Source organism: Malus sylvestris, chromosome 2 (assembly GCF_916048215.2).
Source record: "Malus sylvestris chromosome 2, drMalSylv7.2, whole genome shotgun sequence".
Classification (NCBI taxonomy): domain Eukaryota; kingdom Viridiplantae; phylum Streptophyta; class Magnoliopsida; order Rosales; family Rosaceae; genus Malus; species Malus sylvestris.
This window is the reverse complement of record NC_062261.1, coordinates 15,734,220-15,749,233: the sequence shown is the minus strand read 5'-3', so window position 1 is coordinate 15,749,233 and position 15,014 is coordinate 15,734,220.

The window sequence follows — 15,014 nt, the reverse complement described above, 5'->3', positions numbered from 1 at the left end:
ACATCACATCATCACATATGAACCAACAACCATTATCCTTGCATATTTTCTTGACAGATAATAAGTTGACAATTATCATTGGCACATGTAAAACATTTTTGAATATTAAAGAGTGGTTTGAAGTAGTAATGGTTGAGGAACCAATGAACCTTTACCATTGCCTATAATGATCTTCTCATCTTCGTTGTATGGTGCAGCTTGATTCAAGTTGATAGCATTGGCAGTCATGTGTTGCACCAGTGTCCATAATCCAAGTTTTAACAGCATTAAAACCACTGTCATTAACTACATTGGTATTTGATTGCCTCATGTTGGTCTGTGTAGATAAAGCAGTAAGAGAAGGTGCTGGTGGATTACCTTGATAGAGAAATTGTTCTTGTGATAGCACTCAAATGCAATATGGCCCTTTTTCAACATATTTGATAGATCATAAAACCTGAAAATTGTCCACAGTTTGGAGCAGTGTGCCCCCTCATTGAACAAATTTAACACTCGGGGTGAGATAGCATTCTTGAAGTTAGTATTGCCATTCTAAGATCCTCATTTTCCAGAATTGTTACTAGATAATTAAGAACTTTTTCCATTTCCAAAGAATGAATTATTTCCATAACTATTTGAGAAATTTCCAGAAAAAGACTTTGAGTTGTTCTTCCCAGAAAAATTGGCTCAATTGCTCCCATTAAATATTCTGTTATTGCTTGAGAAATTACCTATTTGTTGAAATCTGTCCCCATTGCTCACATAACCAGATCCTCCTTGGAAGTTTAAGCCATTGTTATGCCCTTGTGAATTTGAACTCTCTCTATGCTCATAATTCTGATGTCCTCCTTGAAATTTGCTAGAACTTGCCTCATTTCCTTGCACATACATGGAATTGGATAAAGATTGCATTCTTGACTCAATGCTAGCTTTTGCACCCAACAAGTGTGCTCTGAAATCTTTAAATGACATCGTAGAGTCCCTTGCAAGAATCATTGTCTTGATTACCTCAAAATTAGTAGGCAATCCAAATAAGACAGCAATGATATAATTATTATCTTATATATTTTCAACAGCAGAAATTAACTGATCTTTAATCCCCTTGAGTCTGAGCATGAACTTGTCCACATAATCTCCTTCTTTCTATGCAGTGTGGAATTCTGTCTTCAGTTGATTCACATGAACCATTGATATTGAAGCAAATCTTTCTTATAACCAGTTCCAGGCTTCTTATGAACTCTTACATCCAATGACATGCTCTATAGCATCATCGGAAAGAGTAGCGATAAGCAAGATTAATAAAGCAAGATCCTTCTTCACCCAATCTTTGTAAGTCGTAGTAATTTCCTTGGTAATTCCAGTCTTTATATTGATCAAATACTTCGGTGGACATGGTGAATCTCTAGTAAAGAAATTGAACAGCTCATAACCTCTTAAAACAGATTGAAATTGAAAGGTCCACTTCACAAAATTATCTTTTTTAAGCATAACTGTAAGCATTCCTAGCAACCCCTCAATTTTCACAGACTCAGACATTATGATATTTCAAGAATCTTTAAACAAACTGCAAATTATATCCAGCACCCAATTGAACCCAAGATTTATTAGACAATACAATTTGGCTATTGGCCTTATAAAAGTGCAACAATCCAAAATTTATCGAACTCTTCAGAGAAAAATGGCTATCGGCCTTATCCAACTCTCAACTTTACATACTTAATCTTGGCTATCGGCCTTATCAAAAACTCACTACTTCAAAGACTGAATCTTGGCTATCAACCTTGAATTTTAAGCAATAACTTATGAAATATTTCACTTGTACATTGATACAAACAGTGATGTGCATTGTAGAAACCAAAAAAGAAAAGAACCTAATGGTAGTCGAAATCTTAACCCAAATCACAGAATAGAACAAATCTTGCTCGAAGAACTTCCAAGAACCCAGCGGAAGACCGGCACCAAAGACCTTCTGGTGATTGATACCATGATAACAGAAGTGAAGAATTGTAGAGAAAGTAACAATCAACAAAGAAGAAAAAAGAACAACTCTTGAGAGAGAGAGAGAGAGAGAGAGAGAGAGAGAGAGAGAGAGAGAGAGAGAGAGAGAGAGAGAAGAATGGAGAAAGCTAGAGAGAGAATGTGAATTGTATTTCTGTATTACTTAGTCGAAATGATCAGTTATTACATTTTTATATAGCCACACATGGCTTACACTCTAAGATATATGTTTTAACAAAACTAACTACCTAACAACCTTTTGATAACAGAGTTAACAGACTAATAGCTTTCTTAACATACACTTAACATCTTACATCATCTTACATCATTCATCAGTTGAATGAGTATCCATATTCAATACATATGATAAACATGATTAACTGTAGGGTATTGAAGAAAGGCCATTGAACCTGAAATAGACGTGCAATCATATGCAAATTACACCTTATATAAATTGGACTACAATATTAGTTCGCTCTGCATGTATATAGGGCAACACTACACTGAATACACATGCTATATGGTTCTAGATAATTGATTCCCAGTTAACAACTATAAGAATACATGCGCAAGCAGAAGTGATTGCGATGAATACAAATATATATATATGGGTCAAGAAGTATTTTATGGTAGCAGTTTCACCAAATGACAAGTGTGGAGCCTAAAATAATCCCAAAAATTCTAGAGGCAACACGTGGACTTTTATTCAAGAAAGACAAGATTGGCCATAATAAATGGGCAAGCCTCTCAGATGCTCCCACGCCCAGCTCACATCCTTGAAGGAACTCAGTAGCTGAACACAGCTGCTCACAGCTCACCTGCCCTTGGCAAGGAATTAAAGATAAGGATTAATTACCCAAATCCTATCTTTAATACATTCCCAATTGAAGATTGACTCCAATCAAGTAAGTAATCCTAATTTATATCAATTAGGGATAATTACACTATTATCTCAAGATATTATTTCCTATTAAATATCTTAGGAATATTTAGAGAATATCTCTCTATTAAACACTTTAAATACCCCATAAATACCCCATATTCTACCAAATTTTGAGAGCTTTTGCAACCCTACAAAAGACCTAAACACTTTACTCTCTTAGAGAAACTAACTTAGGCATCAGAGATCCGTTGACCTAACCCCCACCACCACCACCATCGTGACCCACTAGGTCACGACACCATTTCCACCCTTGTAGCGCCGTACTCTACCAAACCTTAGGCAGGAGGCCTAGGTCCATTTCCAAGCCCATGGGCACGAGGCCCAGAACTTGGCAGCTGCCACGACAAACCCTAAGCAGGAGGCCAAGCCCAATGAAACAGCAGGTGTTGCACAGCAAACCCAAACTCGAGCCCAGACTGCAGCAGCTGCTGCCAGCCAGATAGCTCAACGGGCCCAAGCCCAAGTCATCTAGCCAGCAGGCCAAGATGTGGTAGCCCAACGGCCATGTAGGCCCAAAGCGAGTAATTGCCGGTCTAACGGGCCCCGCAACCTGCTCCGACAACCTACCATGTGGCCCAATCCATTCTAAGGCCACCTCTAGCAATCCAGATTCCGACCACATGTCTCGCGATTGATTCAAAGTTACTTACACCCCACTTTTATGTAGGAATACCTGTTTGGGCTCAAGCTTTGTACCTGCAGTCCACTATATTTCTACCACACTTGGAGATGCCCATTTTCCAAGCTCTACCAATCCAAATGGCGAGCACCACTTACCTTAGCAGGTCGCCAATTTGACGAACACCCTCACACAACAGACCACCTTGGTGAACCAGCTCATTGAGTGCATCTAGATGCAGCGTGCCCAGATGAGGTGTCCCGAAGCAGGACAAGGGCGGAAGAACGTGACTCATTCCATTGGCATTTTGACAAAGAGCTATTCAGCCCACCATGAACCGTGTGTTCGGGTAGTGTGCACTCTCGTTTGGGCCATCAAGGAAACGTCTTCTCCTGCCTAAATGCACAGAGAAATGTTCATTCCCAACTTGACTCATGAGTCAGTGCGCATTCGAGGTTGGGTCTACATTACGACGAGCATTTAGGACATTCCAGGCGAAGTGTCCACACGAGGCTAGGCCCATAAGGAAATCCTTCTGTGAGGTAGAATAGTAGGCAGCCACATGACACTCAGAGGAGAGCACGAGAGCAGTCCAGCTCGAGCTCCACTGGTAGCCCCTTCCAAAACGATGATAAGCAGCACAAGGTGAACCACGTGCATCGCAACCGCGGCACAGACGAGCAAGACATGCTGAAGAGCAACAGGGACCTGCAGGTCAGCACTGGGGGCAGTTGGAGGCTCCACTGCCCCCACTAGGCACAAATCTAAGAGAAAGTACAAAGGCTCGTAGCAAAGCAGCAGTGCGAATTTTAGCGCATTGACACTACCGACGATGCCCTCCATAGAGACGTGGCTAACCTGAGCAGGTCACCATTTACAGACGAGATAGAGGCAATAGAGCCACCGCAGAAGTTCAACCAGCCATATTTCACCTTATTCAAAGGAGATGAAGATCAGGACAGGCACTTGATGCACTACCGAAGTGTCATGGCCCTCTACACCAACGTTGACACTCTTATGTGCAAGATCTCTGCCACGATGCTCTAAGGCGAGGTGCAAGATTGGTTTCACACCTTGCTGCCACGTTTAATCCGGAATTTCAGCAAATTTTCCTTGGTTTTCACTAAGGAATATTCGTTCTACCGCTTAATAAAAAAGAAGTCTGACCACTTCTTCAACATGAAGAATGACTTGAAGGAGTCACTCCGCATTTGTGTCAAGAGATTTAAGGCAAAGATGGCGAAGATTGTCGAATGCGATAATAACATTGCATACTTAGCTTTCCGAAAGATGCTCCGAGTAGATCACCCATTTTTCGGAGAATTGATTATGGGTGAAAACTTATCCTTGGCAAACTCTTATGCTTTGGCAAAAAAGCACTCCCTCTGGGATGAGGAAAAAAGCTCCCAGAAACCGTGCAAAGACGCAGAATTGACTCAAAAGAAGGAAAGCGATAAATCGCTCAATAACAAAAATAAGCCAGGAAATAAACACAGGGACCGATCCCCAACAAAAGGAGGCATGGCACCCAAGTCGTACACCAAGTTTTCAAGGAGTCGAAGAATAAGTGTTTCGACCCAGTAGTGGCAGCTGAAGTGCAGAAAGACGATTCTACCTCCATCAAATAACAGGCAGGTCAAGAAGATGACGTCAAGGTCAACAATGCCTTGGCAGATGAATTAGGATGGAAACCTGAAGAAGACGTCAATCACATCTTTCTTAACCCTAAGCAGTGGTCAGACCAGGCTGAACACACATCCAAAAAACATCTGAGCGATCCCAGATATGGAGTCCCTCACTACTCTAAAGGAGATCTAAGGTTTGACCTGACGAGCAGCTGTATTCAGCCAATTCATCTCACGACCTACCGATCGATCCAAGCCGGAAGCAGCGGAGGATCTATGTATCTATATGGCGGTATCTGAGTAACAATAATCTTTACCCTCATACGAGAAGAGTTGAAGGCCCATCGACCTGTATTCCATAATTCAAAAGCTCTCATCGATGCAGAAACCAGATACTTGAAAATCAAAATTTTGATTTTGGCGTTAGTTGTTGAAACCCGGAAGCTCAAGTCATACCTTCAGACGTACGCAATCATCGTAATGACGTGATATTCCGCACAATCTAAACGCACGATGTTAAAGGCGCAAAAAATGGTGAACATTCTGATGAACGCAGCAACTCAGCCCAGAAACGCCTCAGAGGCAGTCAAGCACACCGTAGCCGCATCAACCCTACTTGTAGGAGATTTTCGATGCTTGCACATCGACGTATCATCCAACTACCAAGGAAGCAGAGTACGAAGCCCTACTAGCAGGTCTTTGATTGGCAAAATACCTAGCAGGTTTTTGATTAGCGAATGACCTAGCAGGTCTTCAATTCCCAACTGATTACCAACCAAACTTTAGGGGATTACACAACAAAGTATCCAAAGATGGCATGATACCTTCAAAAGGTACAAGAGCAGCTAGCGACGTTTCAGGCATACATACCCACTCAGGTTTCAATAGCAGAAAATACTCATGCAGATGCACTAGCAAGCCTAGGCTCCGCACTAGACCATCGGCTTAGGCACTTCATCTAGTCAAGTACTTGGAAAAGCCAAGCGTAGGTGAGGAATCAACAGTCTAGGTGGCGCAAATTAACATAACCCAGAGTTGGCAAGATCTCATCATCAACTACATAGTCAATGGAACGTTCCTCGCATACAGACTTGAGTCTAGGAAGCTCTTTATGAAGGCATCCTCGTTCGAATATCATTTTCAGGACCACATCTCCACTGCCTATCGCCTCCCGACAACCTGAAGATTCTTAGCTCAATCCACGAAGACTGTCTGTAGAAACCACTCTGGAAGCCGTTCGCTGACGTAAAAAGCTGTTAACGCTGGCTATTACTGACCAACCATGCATTAAGACGCCAAGAAGTATATACAAAGGTGCGACAGCTGCCAGCGCTTCAAGCCTGTGCATGTATTACCTGCCAACGAACTTCACCCGCAGACGAGCTATTGGCCATTCATGTAGTGGGCGATCGACTTGGTAGGACCAATGCCGCTTACCACTGGAGGTAGAGGCATTATGATCGTAGCAACCGATTACTTCACAAAATAGGTTGAAGCCGAACGCATGACTACAACTACCAGACGAACATAGAATGATTCATATGGAAGAACATCATCTGTCGATTTGGCATCCCACACTCCATTGACACCACAATGGTCCACAGTTCGTGGGCAAAGACTTGACGAAGTTCTTCGAACAATATGGCATTAAGCAACGCATGTCCACACCCCGTTATCTGCAGGGTAATGGGCAGACTGAAGCGTCCAACAAGACCATCCTCGACGAGTTCCCCGATGTTCTATGGGCATATCGCACCACCAAAAGACAAGCAACAGGTGAAACTCTATTCTCTCTGGCCTATGGTTCTAAGACGATCATTCTTCCCAACGTCGTAGTGCCAAGCATCAGCACTGTACTGTTGAACTTTGAGCAGAACGAAAAAGAGATGGCTACCAACTTATACCTGGTAGAGAAAGAGCGCGAGAAGGTTATCACCTGCATTGCGGCCTATCGGCAGCAGCTTCTCTCCAACTACAACAAAAGGGCAAAATCCGGCAGTTCCAGCTATAAGACTTAGTCCTCAAAAAAGCCTTCATCACCGCTCGACGGGAAGGCTCCAAAAAGATGGCTCCCATATGGGAAGGTCCATACAAAATCAGCCGAGTAGGTGGAAGAGGCAGCTACACCCTCACCACTATGAGTGACAAAGTAATTGACAAATAATGGAATGCCTACAACCTAAGGAAGTACTATGTGTGACCTCCAACCATTTCTTGGACCCCGTTCAAGACGAAAAAGTTCAAAGACTCAAGCAGCTCAACGAACAAGACATCGCATGCTGAGAATTATCAGTTGTTATGCCATTACTGCCTACGAGGAAGGTTAATAAAAACCTTTATCTTAAGGGAAGATTGCAGGATTTATTCATAAACCTGATGAACAAAATGACCAACTCCTGCGATAAACAGAAGACACCCGCTGCCCGGCATAGATGCTGCAAGACACTTGCTGCCCGGCGGACATGGTGCAAGACACCCGCTACCCTGCATACATGGTGAAAGATGCCCGCTACCCGGCAAACATGGAGTGAGACGTCCGTTGCCCTACGGACATGGCGTAAGATGCCCGATGCCCTGCAGACATGGCATTACCACCCTTGCGACAAGCAAAAGACGCCCTCTGCACTTTCAGACATTGTGTATCAAGAATATCCAGACGTGGATGGGTGGTACGATTGCTTAGTTTCCCCTGATGTCAACGACTATCTGAGCCGGATGACTCCAAGATGGTTCGCCCTCGACGCGCAAATCTTCATGAAGTGGCTTGATTTTAAAGTGTTGCAATACTAGTTAAGCGACCTGCAAGATCAAAGCTACGACTCGGAAGGATATGGCCTATGAGGAGCGATTTCGCCTACACCTCACACCAAAAAACGCTTCCGAGAGCCAAGGATGACACTTGAAGTGGTTACGCAGGTCATCTGCTTCTGTTAGTAACACCTGGCCGACAACTTGATGACAAAAAGCCCAAGGCATCCTGTAAGCCGAAACTTACTTCTACCATAACTACGTGGACTCGCCTGCTTATTTACAAGCATCACTTCCAGCCAACGATCTATGGTTTAAGTTTTGCTGGGATAAAGTCGAGTGTCACGACTATAGCAGCTACGCAGACCTCATCTACTTCTTACGAGAAGCACAAGTCCGCCCAACGACTCTTTAAGTAAAAAATCTCGCAACATGCCCCGGGAGGGCCGAAGTTCAAAAAGCCACTAAAGTCGAGTGTCACGACTATAGTAGCTATGCGGACCTCCTCTACTTCCTACGAGAAGCATGAGTCCGGTTGACGACTCTATAAGTAAAAAATCTTGCAACATGCCCCGGGAGGGCTAAAGTTCACGAAGTTACCTAAAGTCGAGATTCAACTATAGTAGCTACACGAACTCGCCTACCTCCTATGAAGACAACAAGTTCAGCCGCTAGATCTATAAGTTAGAAATCCCGCATTTCTTCCTTTTGCAGGTAAAGCTCTAGAAGTCTCAAAGCCAAAACTGAAGCCTAAAGTGACCGTATGAGTCAATTGCTCATTCGAAGTAGCCAACTCAACTGCACATCCTACGACAAAGTTTTGCAAAACGCCTCAAGCAGGCAAGGCTCCCAAAGCCCCGAAGCTAAAACTAAAACCTAAGTGACGACTTGGGATCAACTACTTCGTTGAGCAACACACCCAACCGCTTGTCCTACGGTAAAGTTTCACAAAAGACACGGAAAACTATAAAGATGAAGCAAAAACAAGGAAAGTTGTTTATTAAATTTCTAGCAAATTGATAAACTGGCTCGAAGGCCAACAAAGTTCAACCAAAGCAGAACAAAAAGGAAAAGAAGAAAATTCCTAAGTCTAAGCAATAAGACTACTTCATGGAAGCCTTCGCAACCATTGGTTCCTCGACTGCCACGCCTTTAACAATCGTGCCATTCCCAGCAACCAAAGCTTCCATCAACTCATCCTTAACCGCCTCTACCTAGATTGCCTGACCCTCAGCTACTCCACCAAAGGCAACCTCAAACGAGAAATCAAGCAGATCAACTGGAGAAATGGAAAAAGTCTCGAAATCTTTCTTGGAAAACTCATAATCCGACGACCTACCTTGAAGATGGTCTACATAGCTAAGCTTGTAGAAATCAGCCTGACAAGAAGCAAGAGCCACTTCGTGACTAGCTTTCTCATTCTTCAACTGAGTATTCTCATTAACAAGCCCAGTGTAAGCACTTTGCAGCTTATCTAGTTCCTTTTTCAAGTTCTCGCTAGTAGACAGTGCACCTTGCAGATCCATTTCTTGGACTTAAGCTTACTAGCAACCTCCTTGAGATGAGACACTTCAGCATGAATAAAGATAAGCTAATCGTCATTGGCAAGACAAGCAGATCGTAGCTCCGAATTGACACGCTCAAAATTCTTGACCACCGAAAAAACACGACCGGCTTCCTTCTCTGTAGCTTCTAACATCGCCTGAGTCATACTAAGCCTAATATTCAAATAAGCGACTACCTTTTGAGTGATCTCCAGCTACAAACAAGTAGGGGGCAGAGACATTAGACCCCTTTAAAACGGCGAGTTCAGATTTGAGCTTCTCAATCTTTTCAGCAACCGAGCAAAGTTGAGCCACTAACGCCATTTCGGCCTCCTTAGCACACTTGACAACATCCTAATGAACGCATATAGACTTAGCTGCCAGGATCAAAGTCTTACACATTGTAGCAATCAGGGATGACTTCATCGAGTAGGCAGGACGCTTCGCAAAGGAATCTGAGCGGATGACAATTTTCTCAACACTGTCAACAAACTTGGCGCATGCATCGACGTCCTCAAGCAAGTTAGCCTTCAGTAGTGCACAAACTTCGGGAAACTCTCCAGCCTCAAACTCGGTGGATCTCTGACAACTACTCGTGCGAGCAGATTTCCCATTCTCAGTCACGATAGAAGGAGAAGCAAGCTAGACGCCATCTTAGTATCATAATCCACTTTCCCACTCTTCATAGCGGCGAGCCTCTCAGAAGCAGAGCCAAACTTAGCTCCCGACGAACGTTTTGATACAAACCTGGACACCGAAGGCACCATCGCTCTTTCGCTGGGCAAGTCTCTCAGCAATGGATGCGGTCACCTTTGAAGCAGCAGGTTTCACAGGCTTAGGCTCAACGATCATCTTCGCCCCCTTAGGGGAAGTTAGATTAATGACAAGCTTCTCGGCAATAGACGAGCTCCCATGAGCAGCAGAAGAAGTTATTGGCTTTTTCTTAACCAAAGGCTCACAAGCAGGTAAAGAAGACCTCTTCTTTCCACCATCATTGGCAGCAAGCTCTACAGCGGCGATCGGGCGAGCCAACGCATTGTCTTTTATCCGCTTTATCTCTTCCCTCATGGGCATGCTACCATTTTCCCGACGAATAAGATTGAGCAGCCAGTGCCACTTATGGTACTCAGCAGGAATGCCTAAGGCGACGTGCACTTTCTTCATATCTGTCGAAGTCCTTAGAGTTGAGCCAAACTCTAAATCTAAAGTAAGAATGATGATCAATAAATTGAAGTCATAGAGCAGCTCAACAAAAAATTCAAATAGGACAAGAATGAAATAGTTCACTTACCACTGATAAAGGTGGTCAGGACATACAGCTCAGGAGAAGAGTCAGACTCCCACTCCTCACTTACCTCCAAGGTGTCTCTCGCCCACTCATGATTGCATTTGCTAGAAGCATCGAGCAGCCTATGACGAGACTTCAGCTGCCCCACACCTTCCTTGTGGCCGATCTCAAAGAAGTACCATAACTCATTTATGGTCAAGCCAAGATAAAAAAAACCTACTCAAGTTTGAGAACCCCACCATCGCACAAACTGCATTTGGGGAACATTGAGCAGACGCACATTTCATGGAGCAAATCACCTCCTAGAAAAGACGTGGCATGGGGTTAGGCCCGCACTTCCTTCTCCTCTTTCTTCCGCGGCCAGCACGCCCCAAGGCAGGCCTAGGCCTCCCAGGTCGCACACGCAGGAGAGTCGGCCCACACCGGTCTCCCTCCCTCTCTTCTCACTTGCATGGGCTTATGCCTAGCAGCCTTGAAGACAAGGCCCAAGCCGGTCTCCCCGCGCCCCAGCGTGCTGATCCTTTCGGCCCAAGCCTAGCCGTCCAACTGGCCCACGCCACTGCGCCACCAAGGAGCCCCGAGGCTCCCATGTCGTGTGTTACCCACACCCATGGCCCTCGCCAAGCCAATTTTTCAAGTCCCAAGACTCCCAAAAAAAATTCAAGAAGAAGAAAATTCAAATTTTTCTTACATTGGTGCGGCACAGAGAAGAACAACGAGAAACGACTATTTGCAAGGGCAAGAAAAGAAGAACGCTAGGGGAGGGGGAATAAAATTTTCCTCTAGTTTCTCTTTCTTATTGGGATAATAATTGTTCTCCAAATTTATTTAATCCCTTGCTTAAGGCAGAGTTTAATAGGTATTGGGAATAATTATTTTCCTTTTCCTAAAAGAAGTCTATCTCCAAATCAAGAAAGAAGATCAAGTTCAAATTGGGAAACAACTTCACAAGCCTAAGTAGCTTGGGATTCCTACACCTACTATCCTTTTCCTGTGTGCAACACAGTAGGTGTGGGGGCATTTGTGGAACCTAAAATAATCCCAAAAATTCTAGAGACAACACGTGGACTTTTATTCAAGAAAGACAAGATTGCCCATAATAAATGGGCATGCTTCTTAGATGCTCCCACGCTTAGCTCACATCCGTGAAGGACTTAGTAACTGAACACAACTGGCCACAGCTCACCTGCCCTTGGCAAGCAATTAAAAATAAGGATTAATTGCCCAAATCCTATCTTTAATACATTCCCATTTGAAGATTGACTCCAATCAAGTAAGTAATCCTAATTTAAATCAATTAGGGATAATTACACTCTTACCTCAAGATATTATTTCTTATTAAATATCTTTGAAATATTTAGAGAATATATCTCCATTAAACACTATATGGCCGGTCATAACCCTATAAATACCCCATATTCTACCAAATTTTGAGAGCTTTTGCAATCCTAAAAAAGCCCTAAACACTTTACTATCTCAGAAAAACTAACTTAGGTATCGGAGATCCATTGATCTAACCCCCTCCACCTCATGGGCCCGTGAGGCTTAGGTCTCTGATCAAAGGTGTTGATTGTTTTGCAGGTGTATTTTTGTCAAGATTGAAGACGACGGAAATTTGTATCGACAACAATGATGACCATTTTGTTGCATAATCGAAAGCAAAATATTCATTTAGCCTACGTAATGAATTAATTTGCATCTTCCAGGTTGCAGGTACATGGATTTTTTTTTTTCCCCATCGTTGATAATATTTTCATGGATCCGTTTTGAATGGATATTTTCCATGTCTGTTGTAAACAACTCTCGAGATCTTTATACACGGCCATAGGTAAATAAATATCATTTACAAGAGTAAGAGCAAGACATTGGCAGTTTGATAAGTGCAAACATTAAATTTTTTTTGGAAAAAAAAATGATGATAAGTTGAGGAATAACCGTACAAGTGACAAGGTTTAGGTAAAAACAATAATAGCATATGCCCCACATTTTGTGTGTGAAAATAATTTTTATTTTTATTTTAAAATAGGAAGGAGAAAGGGAGAAAAAAGGAGTGTGGATTAGAGAGAGAATTTTTTTTTATATATTTTTTTTTTCAAAATTAGAGAATGTTAGGATCACCTTTGGATGAGGTTTTGAAAAAAAAAAACCCTGTAAAATTTAGTTTGTGTGAATTTATTTTACTGCCTATGATTTTGTTTTGTAGTAGAAGACAAAATTATCTTTTTATTCTCTTTTGGTTGACAAAAAAGATTTTATTAATGTAGTTTAGATATATACGCATGGGTGATATATATATTGACATTGAATATGATGGTCTAAATGTCATATGATGGTTTAGTACGTACAAAGTTTAATATGATGCTTTAATACGTATATGATTCATCTGCCACTTAGTACTACGGTTTATTAGTATTTCTTTATACTTGTAAGTGAAAAGTACTAGGTTCGATTCTCGCCTAAGAAGAATTTAAACCATATTATTACTAAATCCATTGTGATGCTAAACCTACCCCTCTCTTTTAGTGTAGATAATATGATTTGTTATTAAAATGAATGTATTATCCACACAACCCATTTTACTTCTGTTCGCTGATCTTCTTCAATTCATCCGATTCGACGGCCGAAAATTAAAAAGATATGTACGAAATAAAATGAAATGTGTGGATATCACACCCCTCTTTAAAAATAAAAATACGTATACGATCCATCTAATGGAACCACCATCGGCCCGAGCAAAACCTTTTCGAAATGTAGCGATAAAGTGACTGCATTTAATAGAAAAACCCTAGCCTCCTGACAGAAGCGAAGCTAGAAAACAGAAGCAAAGGAGATACTATAAGTAATATAAAGAATTTTTTTTCTAGTAAACAGAAAAATTTAATTGACCCACAAAAATGCACCAAAAACGAAACAAAACAAGTTAAACGTAAATACTAGCAAGTAACACACGGTCAACACAATAACATTAAGCTTATGTAGGGTAAGAGATTTCGAAGCCCCAAGTTTGAGACCAAGTTATTAAGAAATATATTACTTTGAACCGTTTGGGACATATGATGTGCTCATGGTTGTGTAATTGTTAATGTATGAACTAAAATTATTGTTTAATGGAGTATAACTCAACAAATCATGGCCATCCATTGTATAAAAAAAGAAGAAGAGTGAATTGTAGCAATGGTCCCTCAACTTTAATCAAATTGAAGCAATGACCCCTCAATTTTAATCAAATTGAAGCAATGATCCCTCAACTAAAAATCCATTATCATTGGTCCCTCAACTTATTAAAATGTATAGCTATAATCATTTTCATCAATTTCGTCAAAATTTTGTCAAAATAAGTTATGTTGGAATAACCATTTATATAATTAGGGTCTCTCAACTCATCAAAGTGTGTAATTATGGTTATTTTTGTCAACCATGTCAAAAAATTTGTCAAAACGAGTTATGTTGAAAGAACTATTGCTACAATTGGGTTAAAGTTGAGGGATCAATGATAATGAATTTTTAGTTGAGGGACCATAGCTGCACGTTTTGATGAGTTGAGAGACCAATAGTAATGAATTTTTAGTTAAGGGACCTTAGCTACAATTTACTCTAAAAAAATTAACAAATTAAAAAAATGGAAAGATGAATTTATGAGAGTTCACTACCACAATAAGAACTGATCATAAAGTATTGCAAAACAACAATCAAATATTGGCGCAAAGTGGTGTCCTTGTAAGGAGCAGAGGTTACAAAGTGGAGTAAAAGATTATCTTGAGGACAATTTGTGGCGAGAAAAGTTGAGGAGGGGCACGTGCCCCCTCTACTGCTTCTTCGGTTTCCCCTGCCTCCAAAGAAGCCAAGAAAAGTGACCATAAAGCGGGAGGAGGAAAGTTACTACTCCTCTCCTTTCCTCCTTTTCCTTTTTCTAGTTGTTACTCCTTTTGAGTTACTCCATTGTGGTGACTAGGATTTAGTATATGTCATGCTTATCTAAAGTTTCTCCATAACTTTTTTAATCCAATCCTTCTGGGAAAATTCTTCTTCTTAATTTTATCTAAACTAGAAATTATTATACACATGCTATGCCTATGCATACACTTAATAAAATTTTGAAAATAAATTTTACGAAAAGCGAAAATAAAAAAAGATCACTAAACATTTTTGATAACAAACCACAAACGATTTTTTTGCTAAAGAAGTTGTTCATATCTTTAGGGACATTTTTTTAATAATTATTTCGTCACTAAAAGTTTATTTTCTTTGGAAGAGAAATATGAAGTAAAAA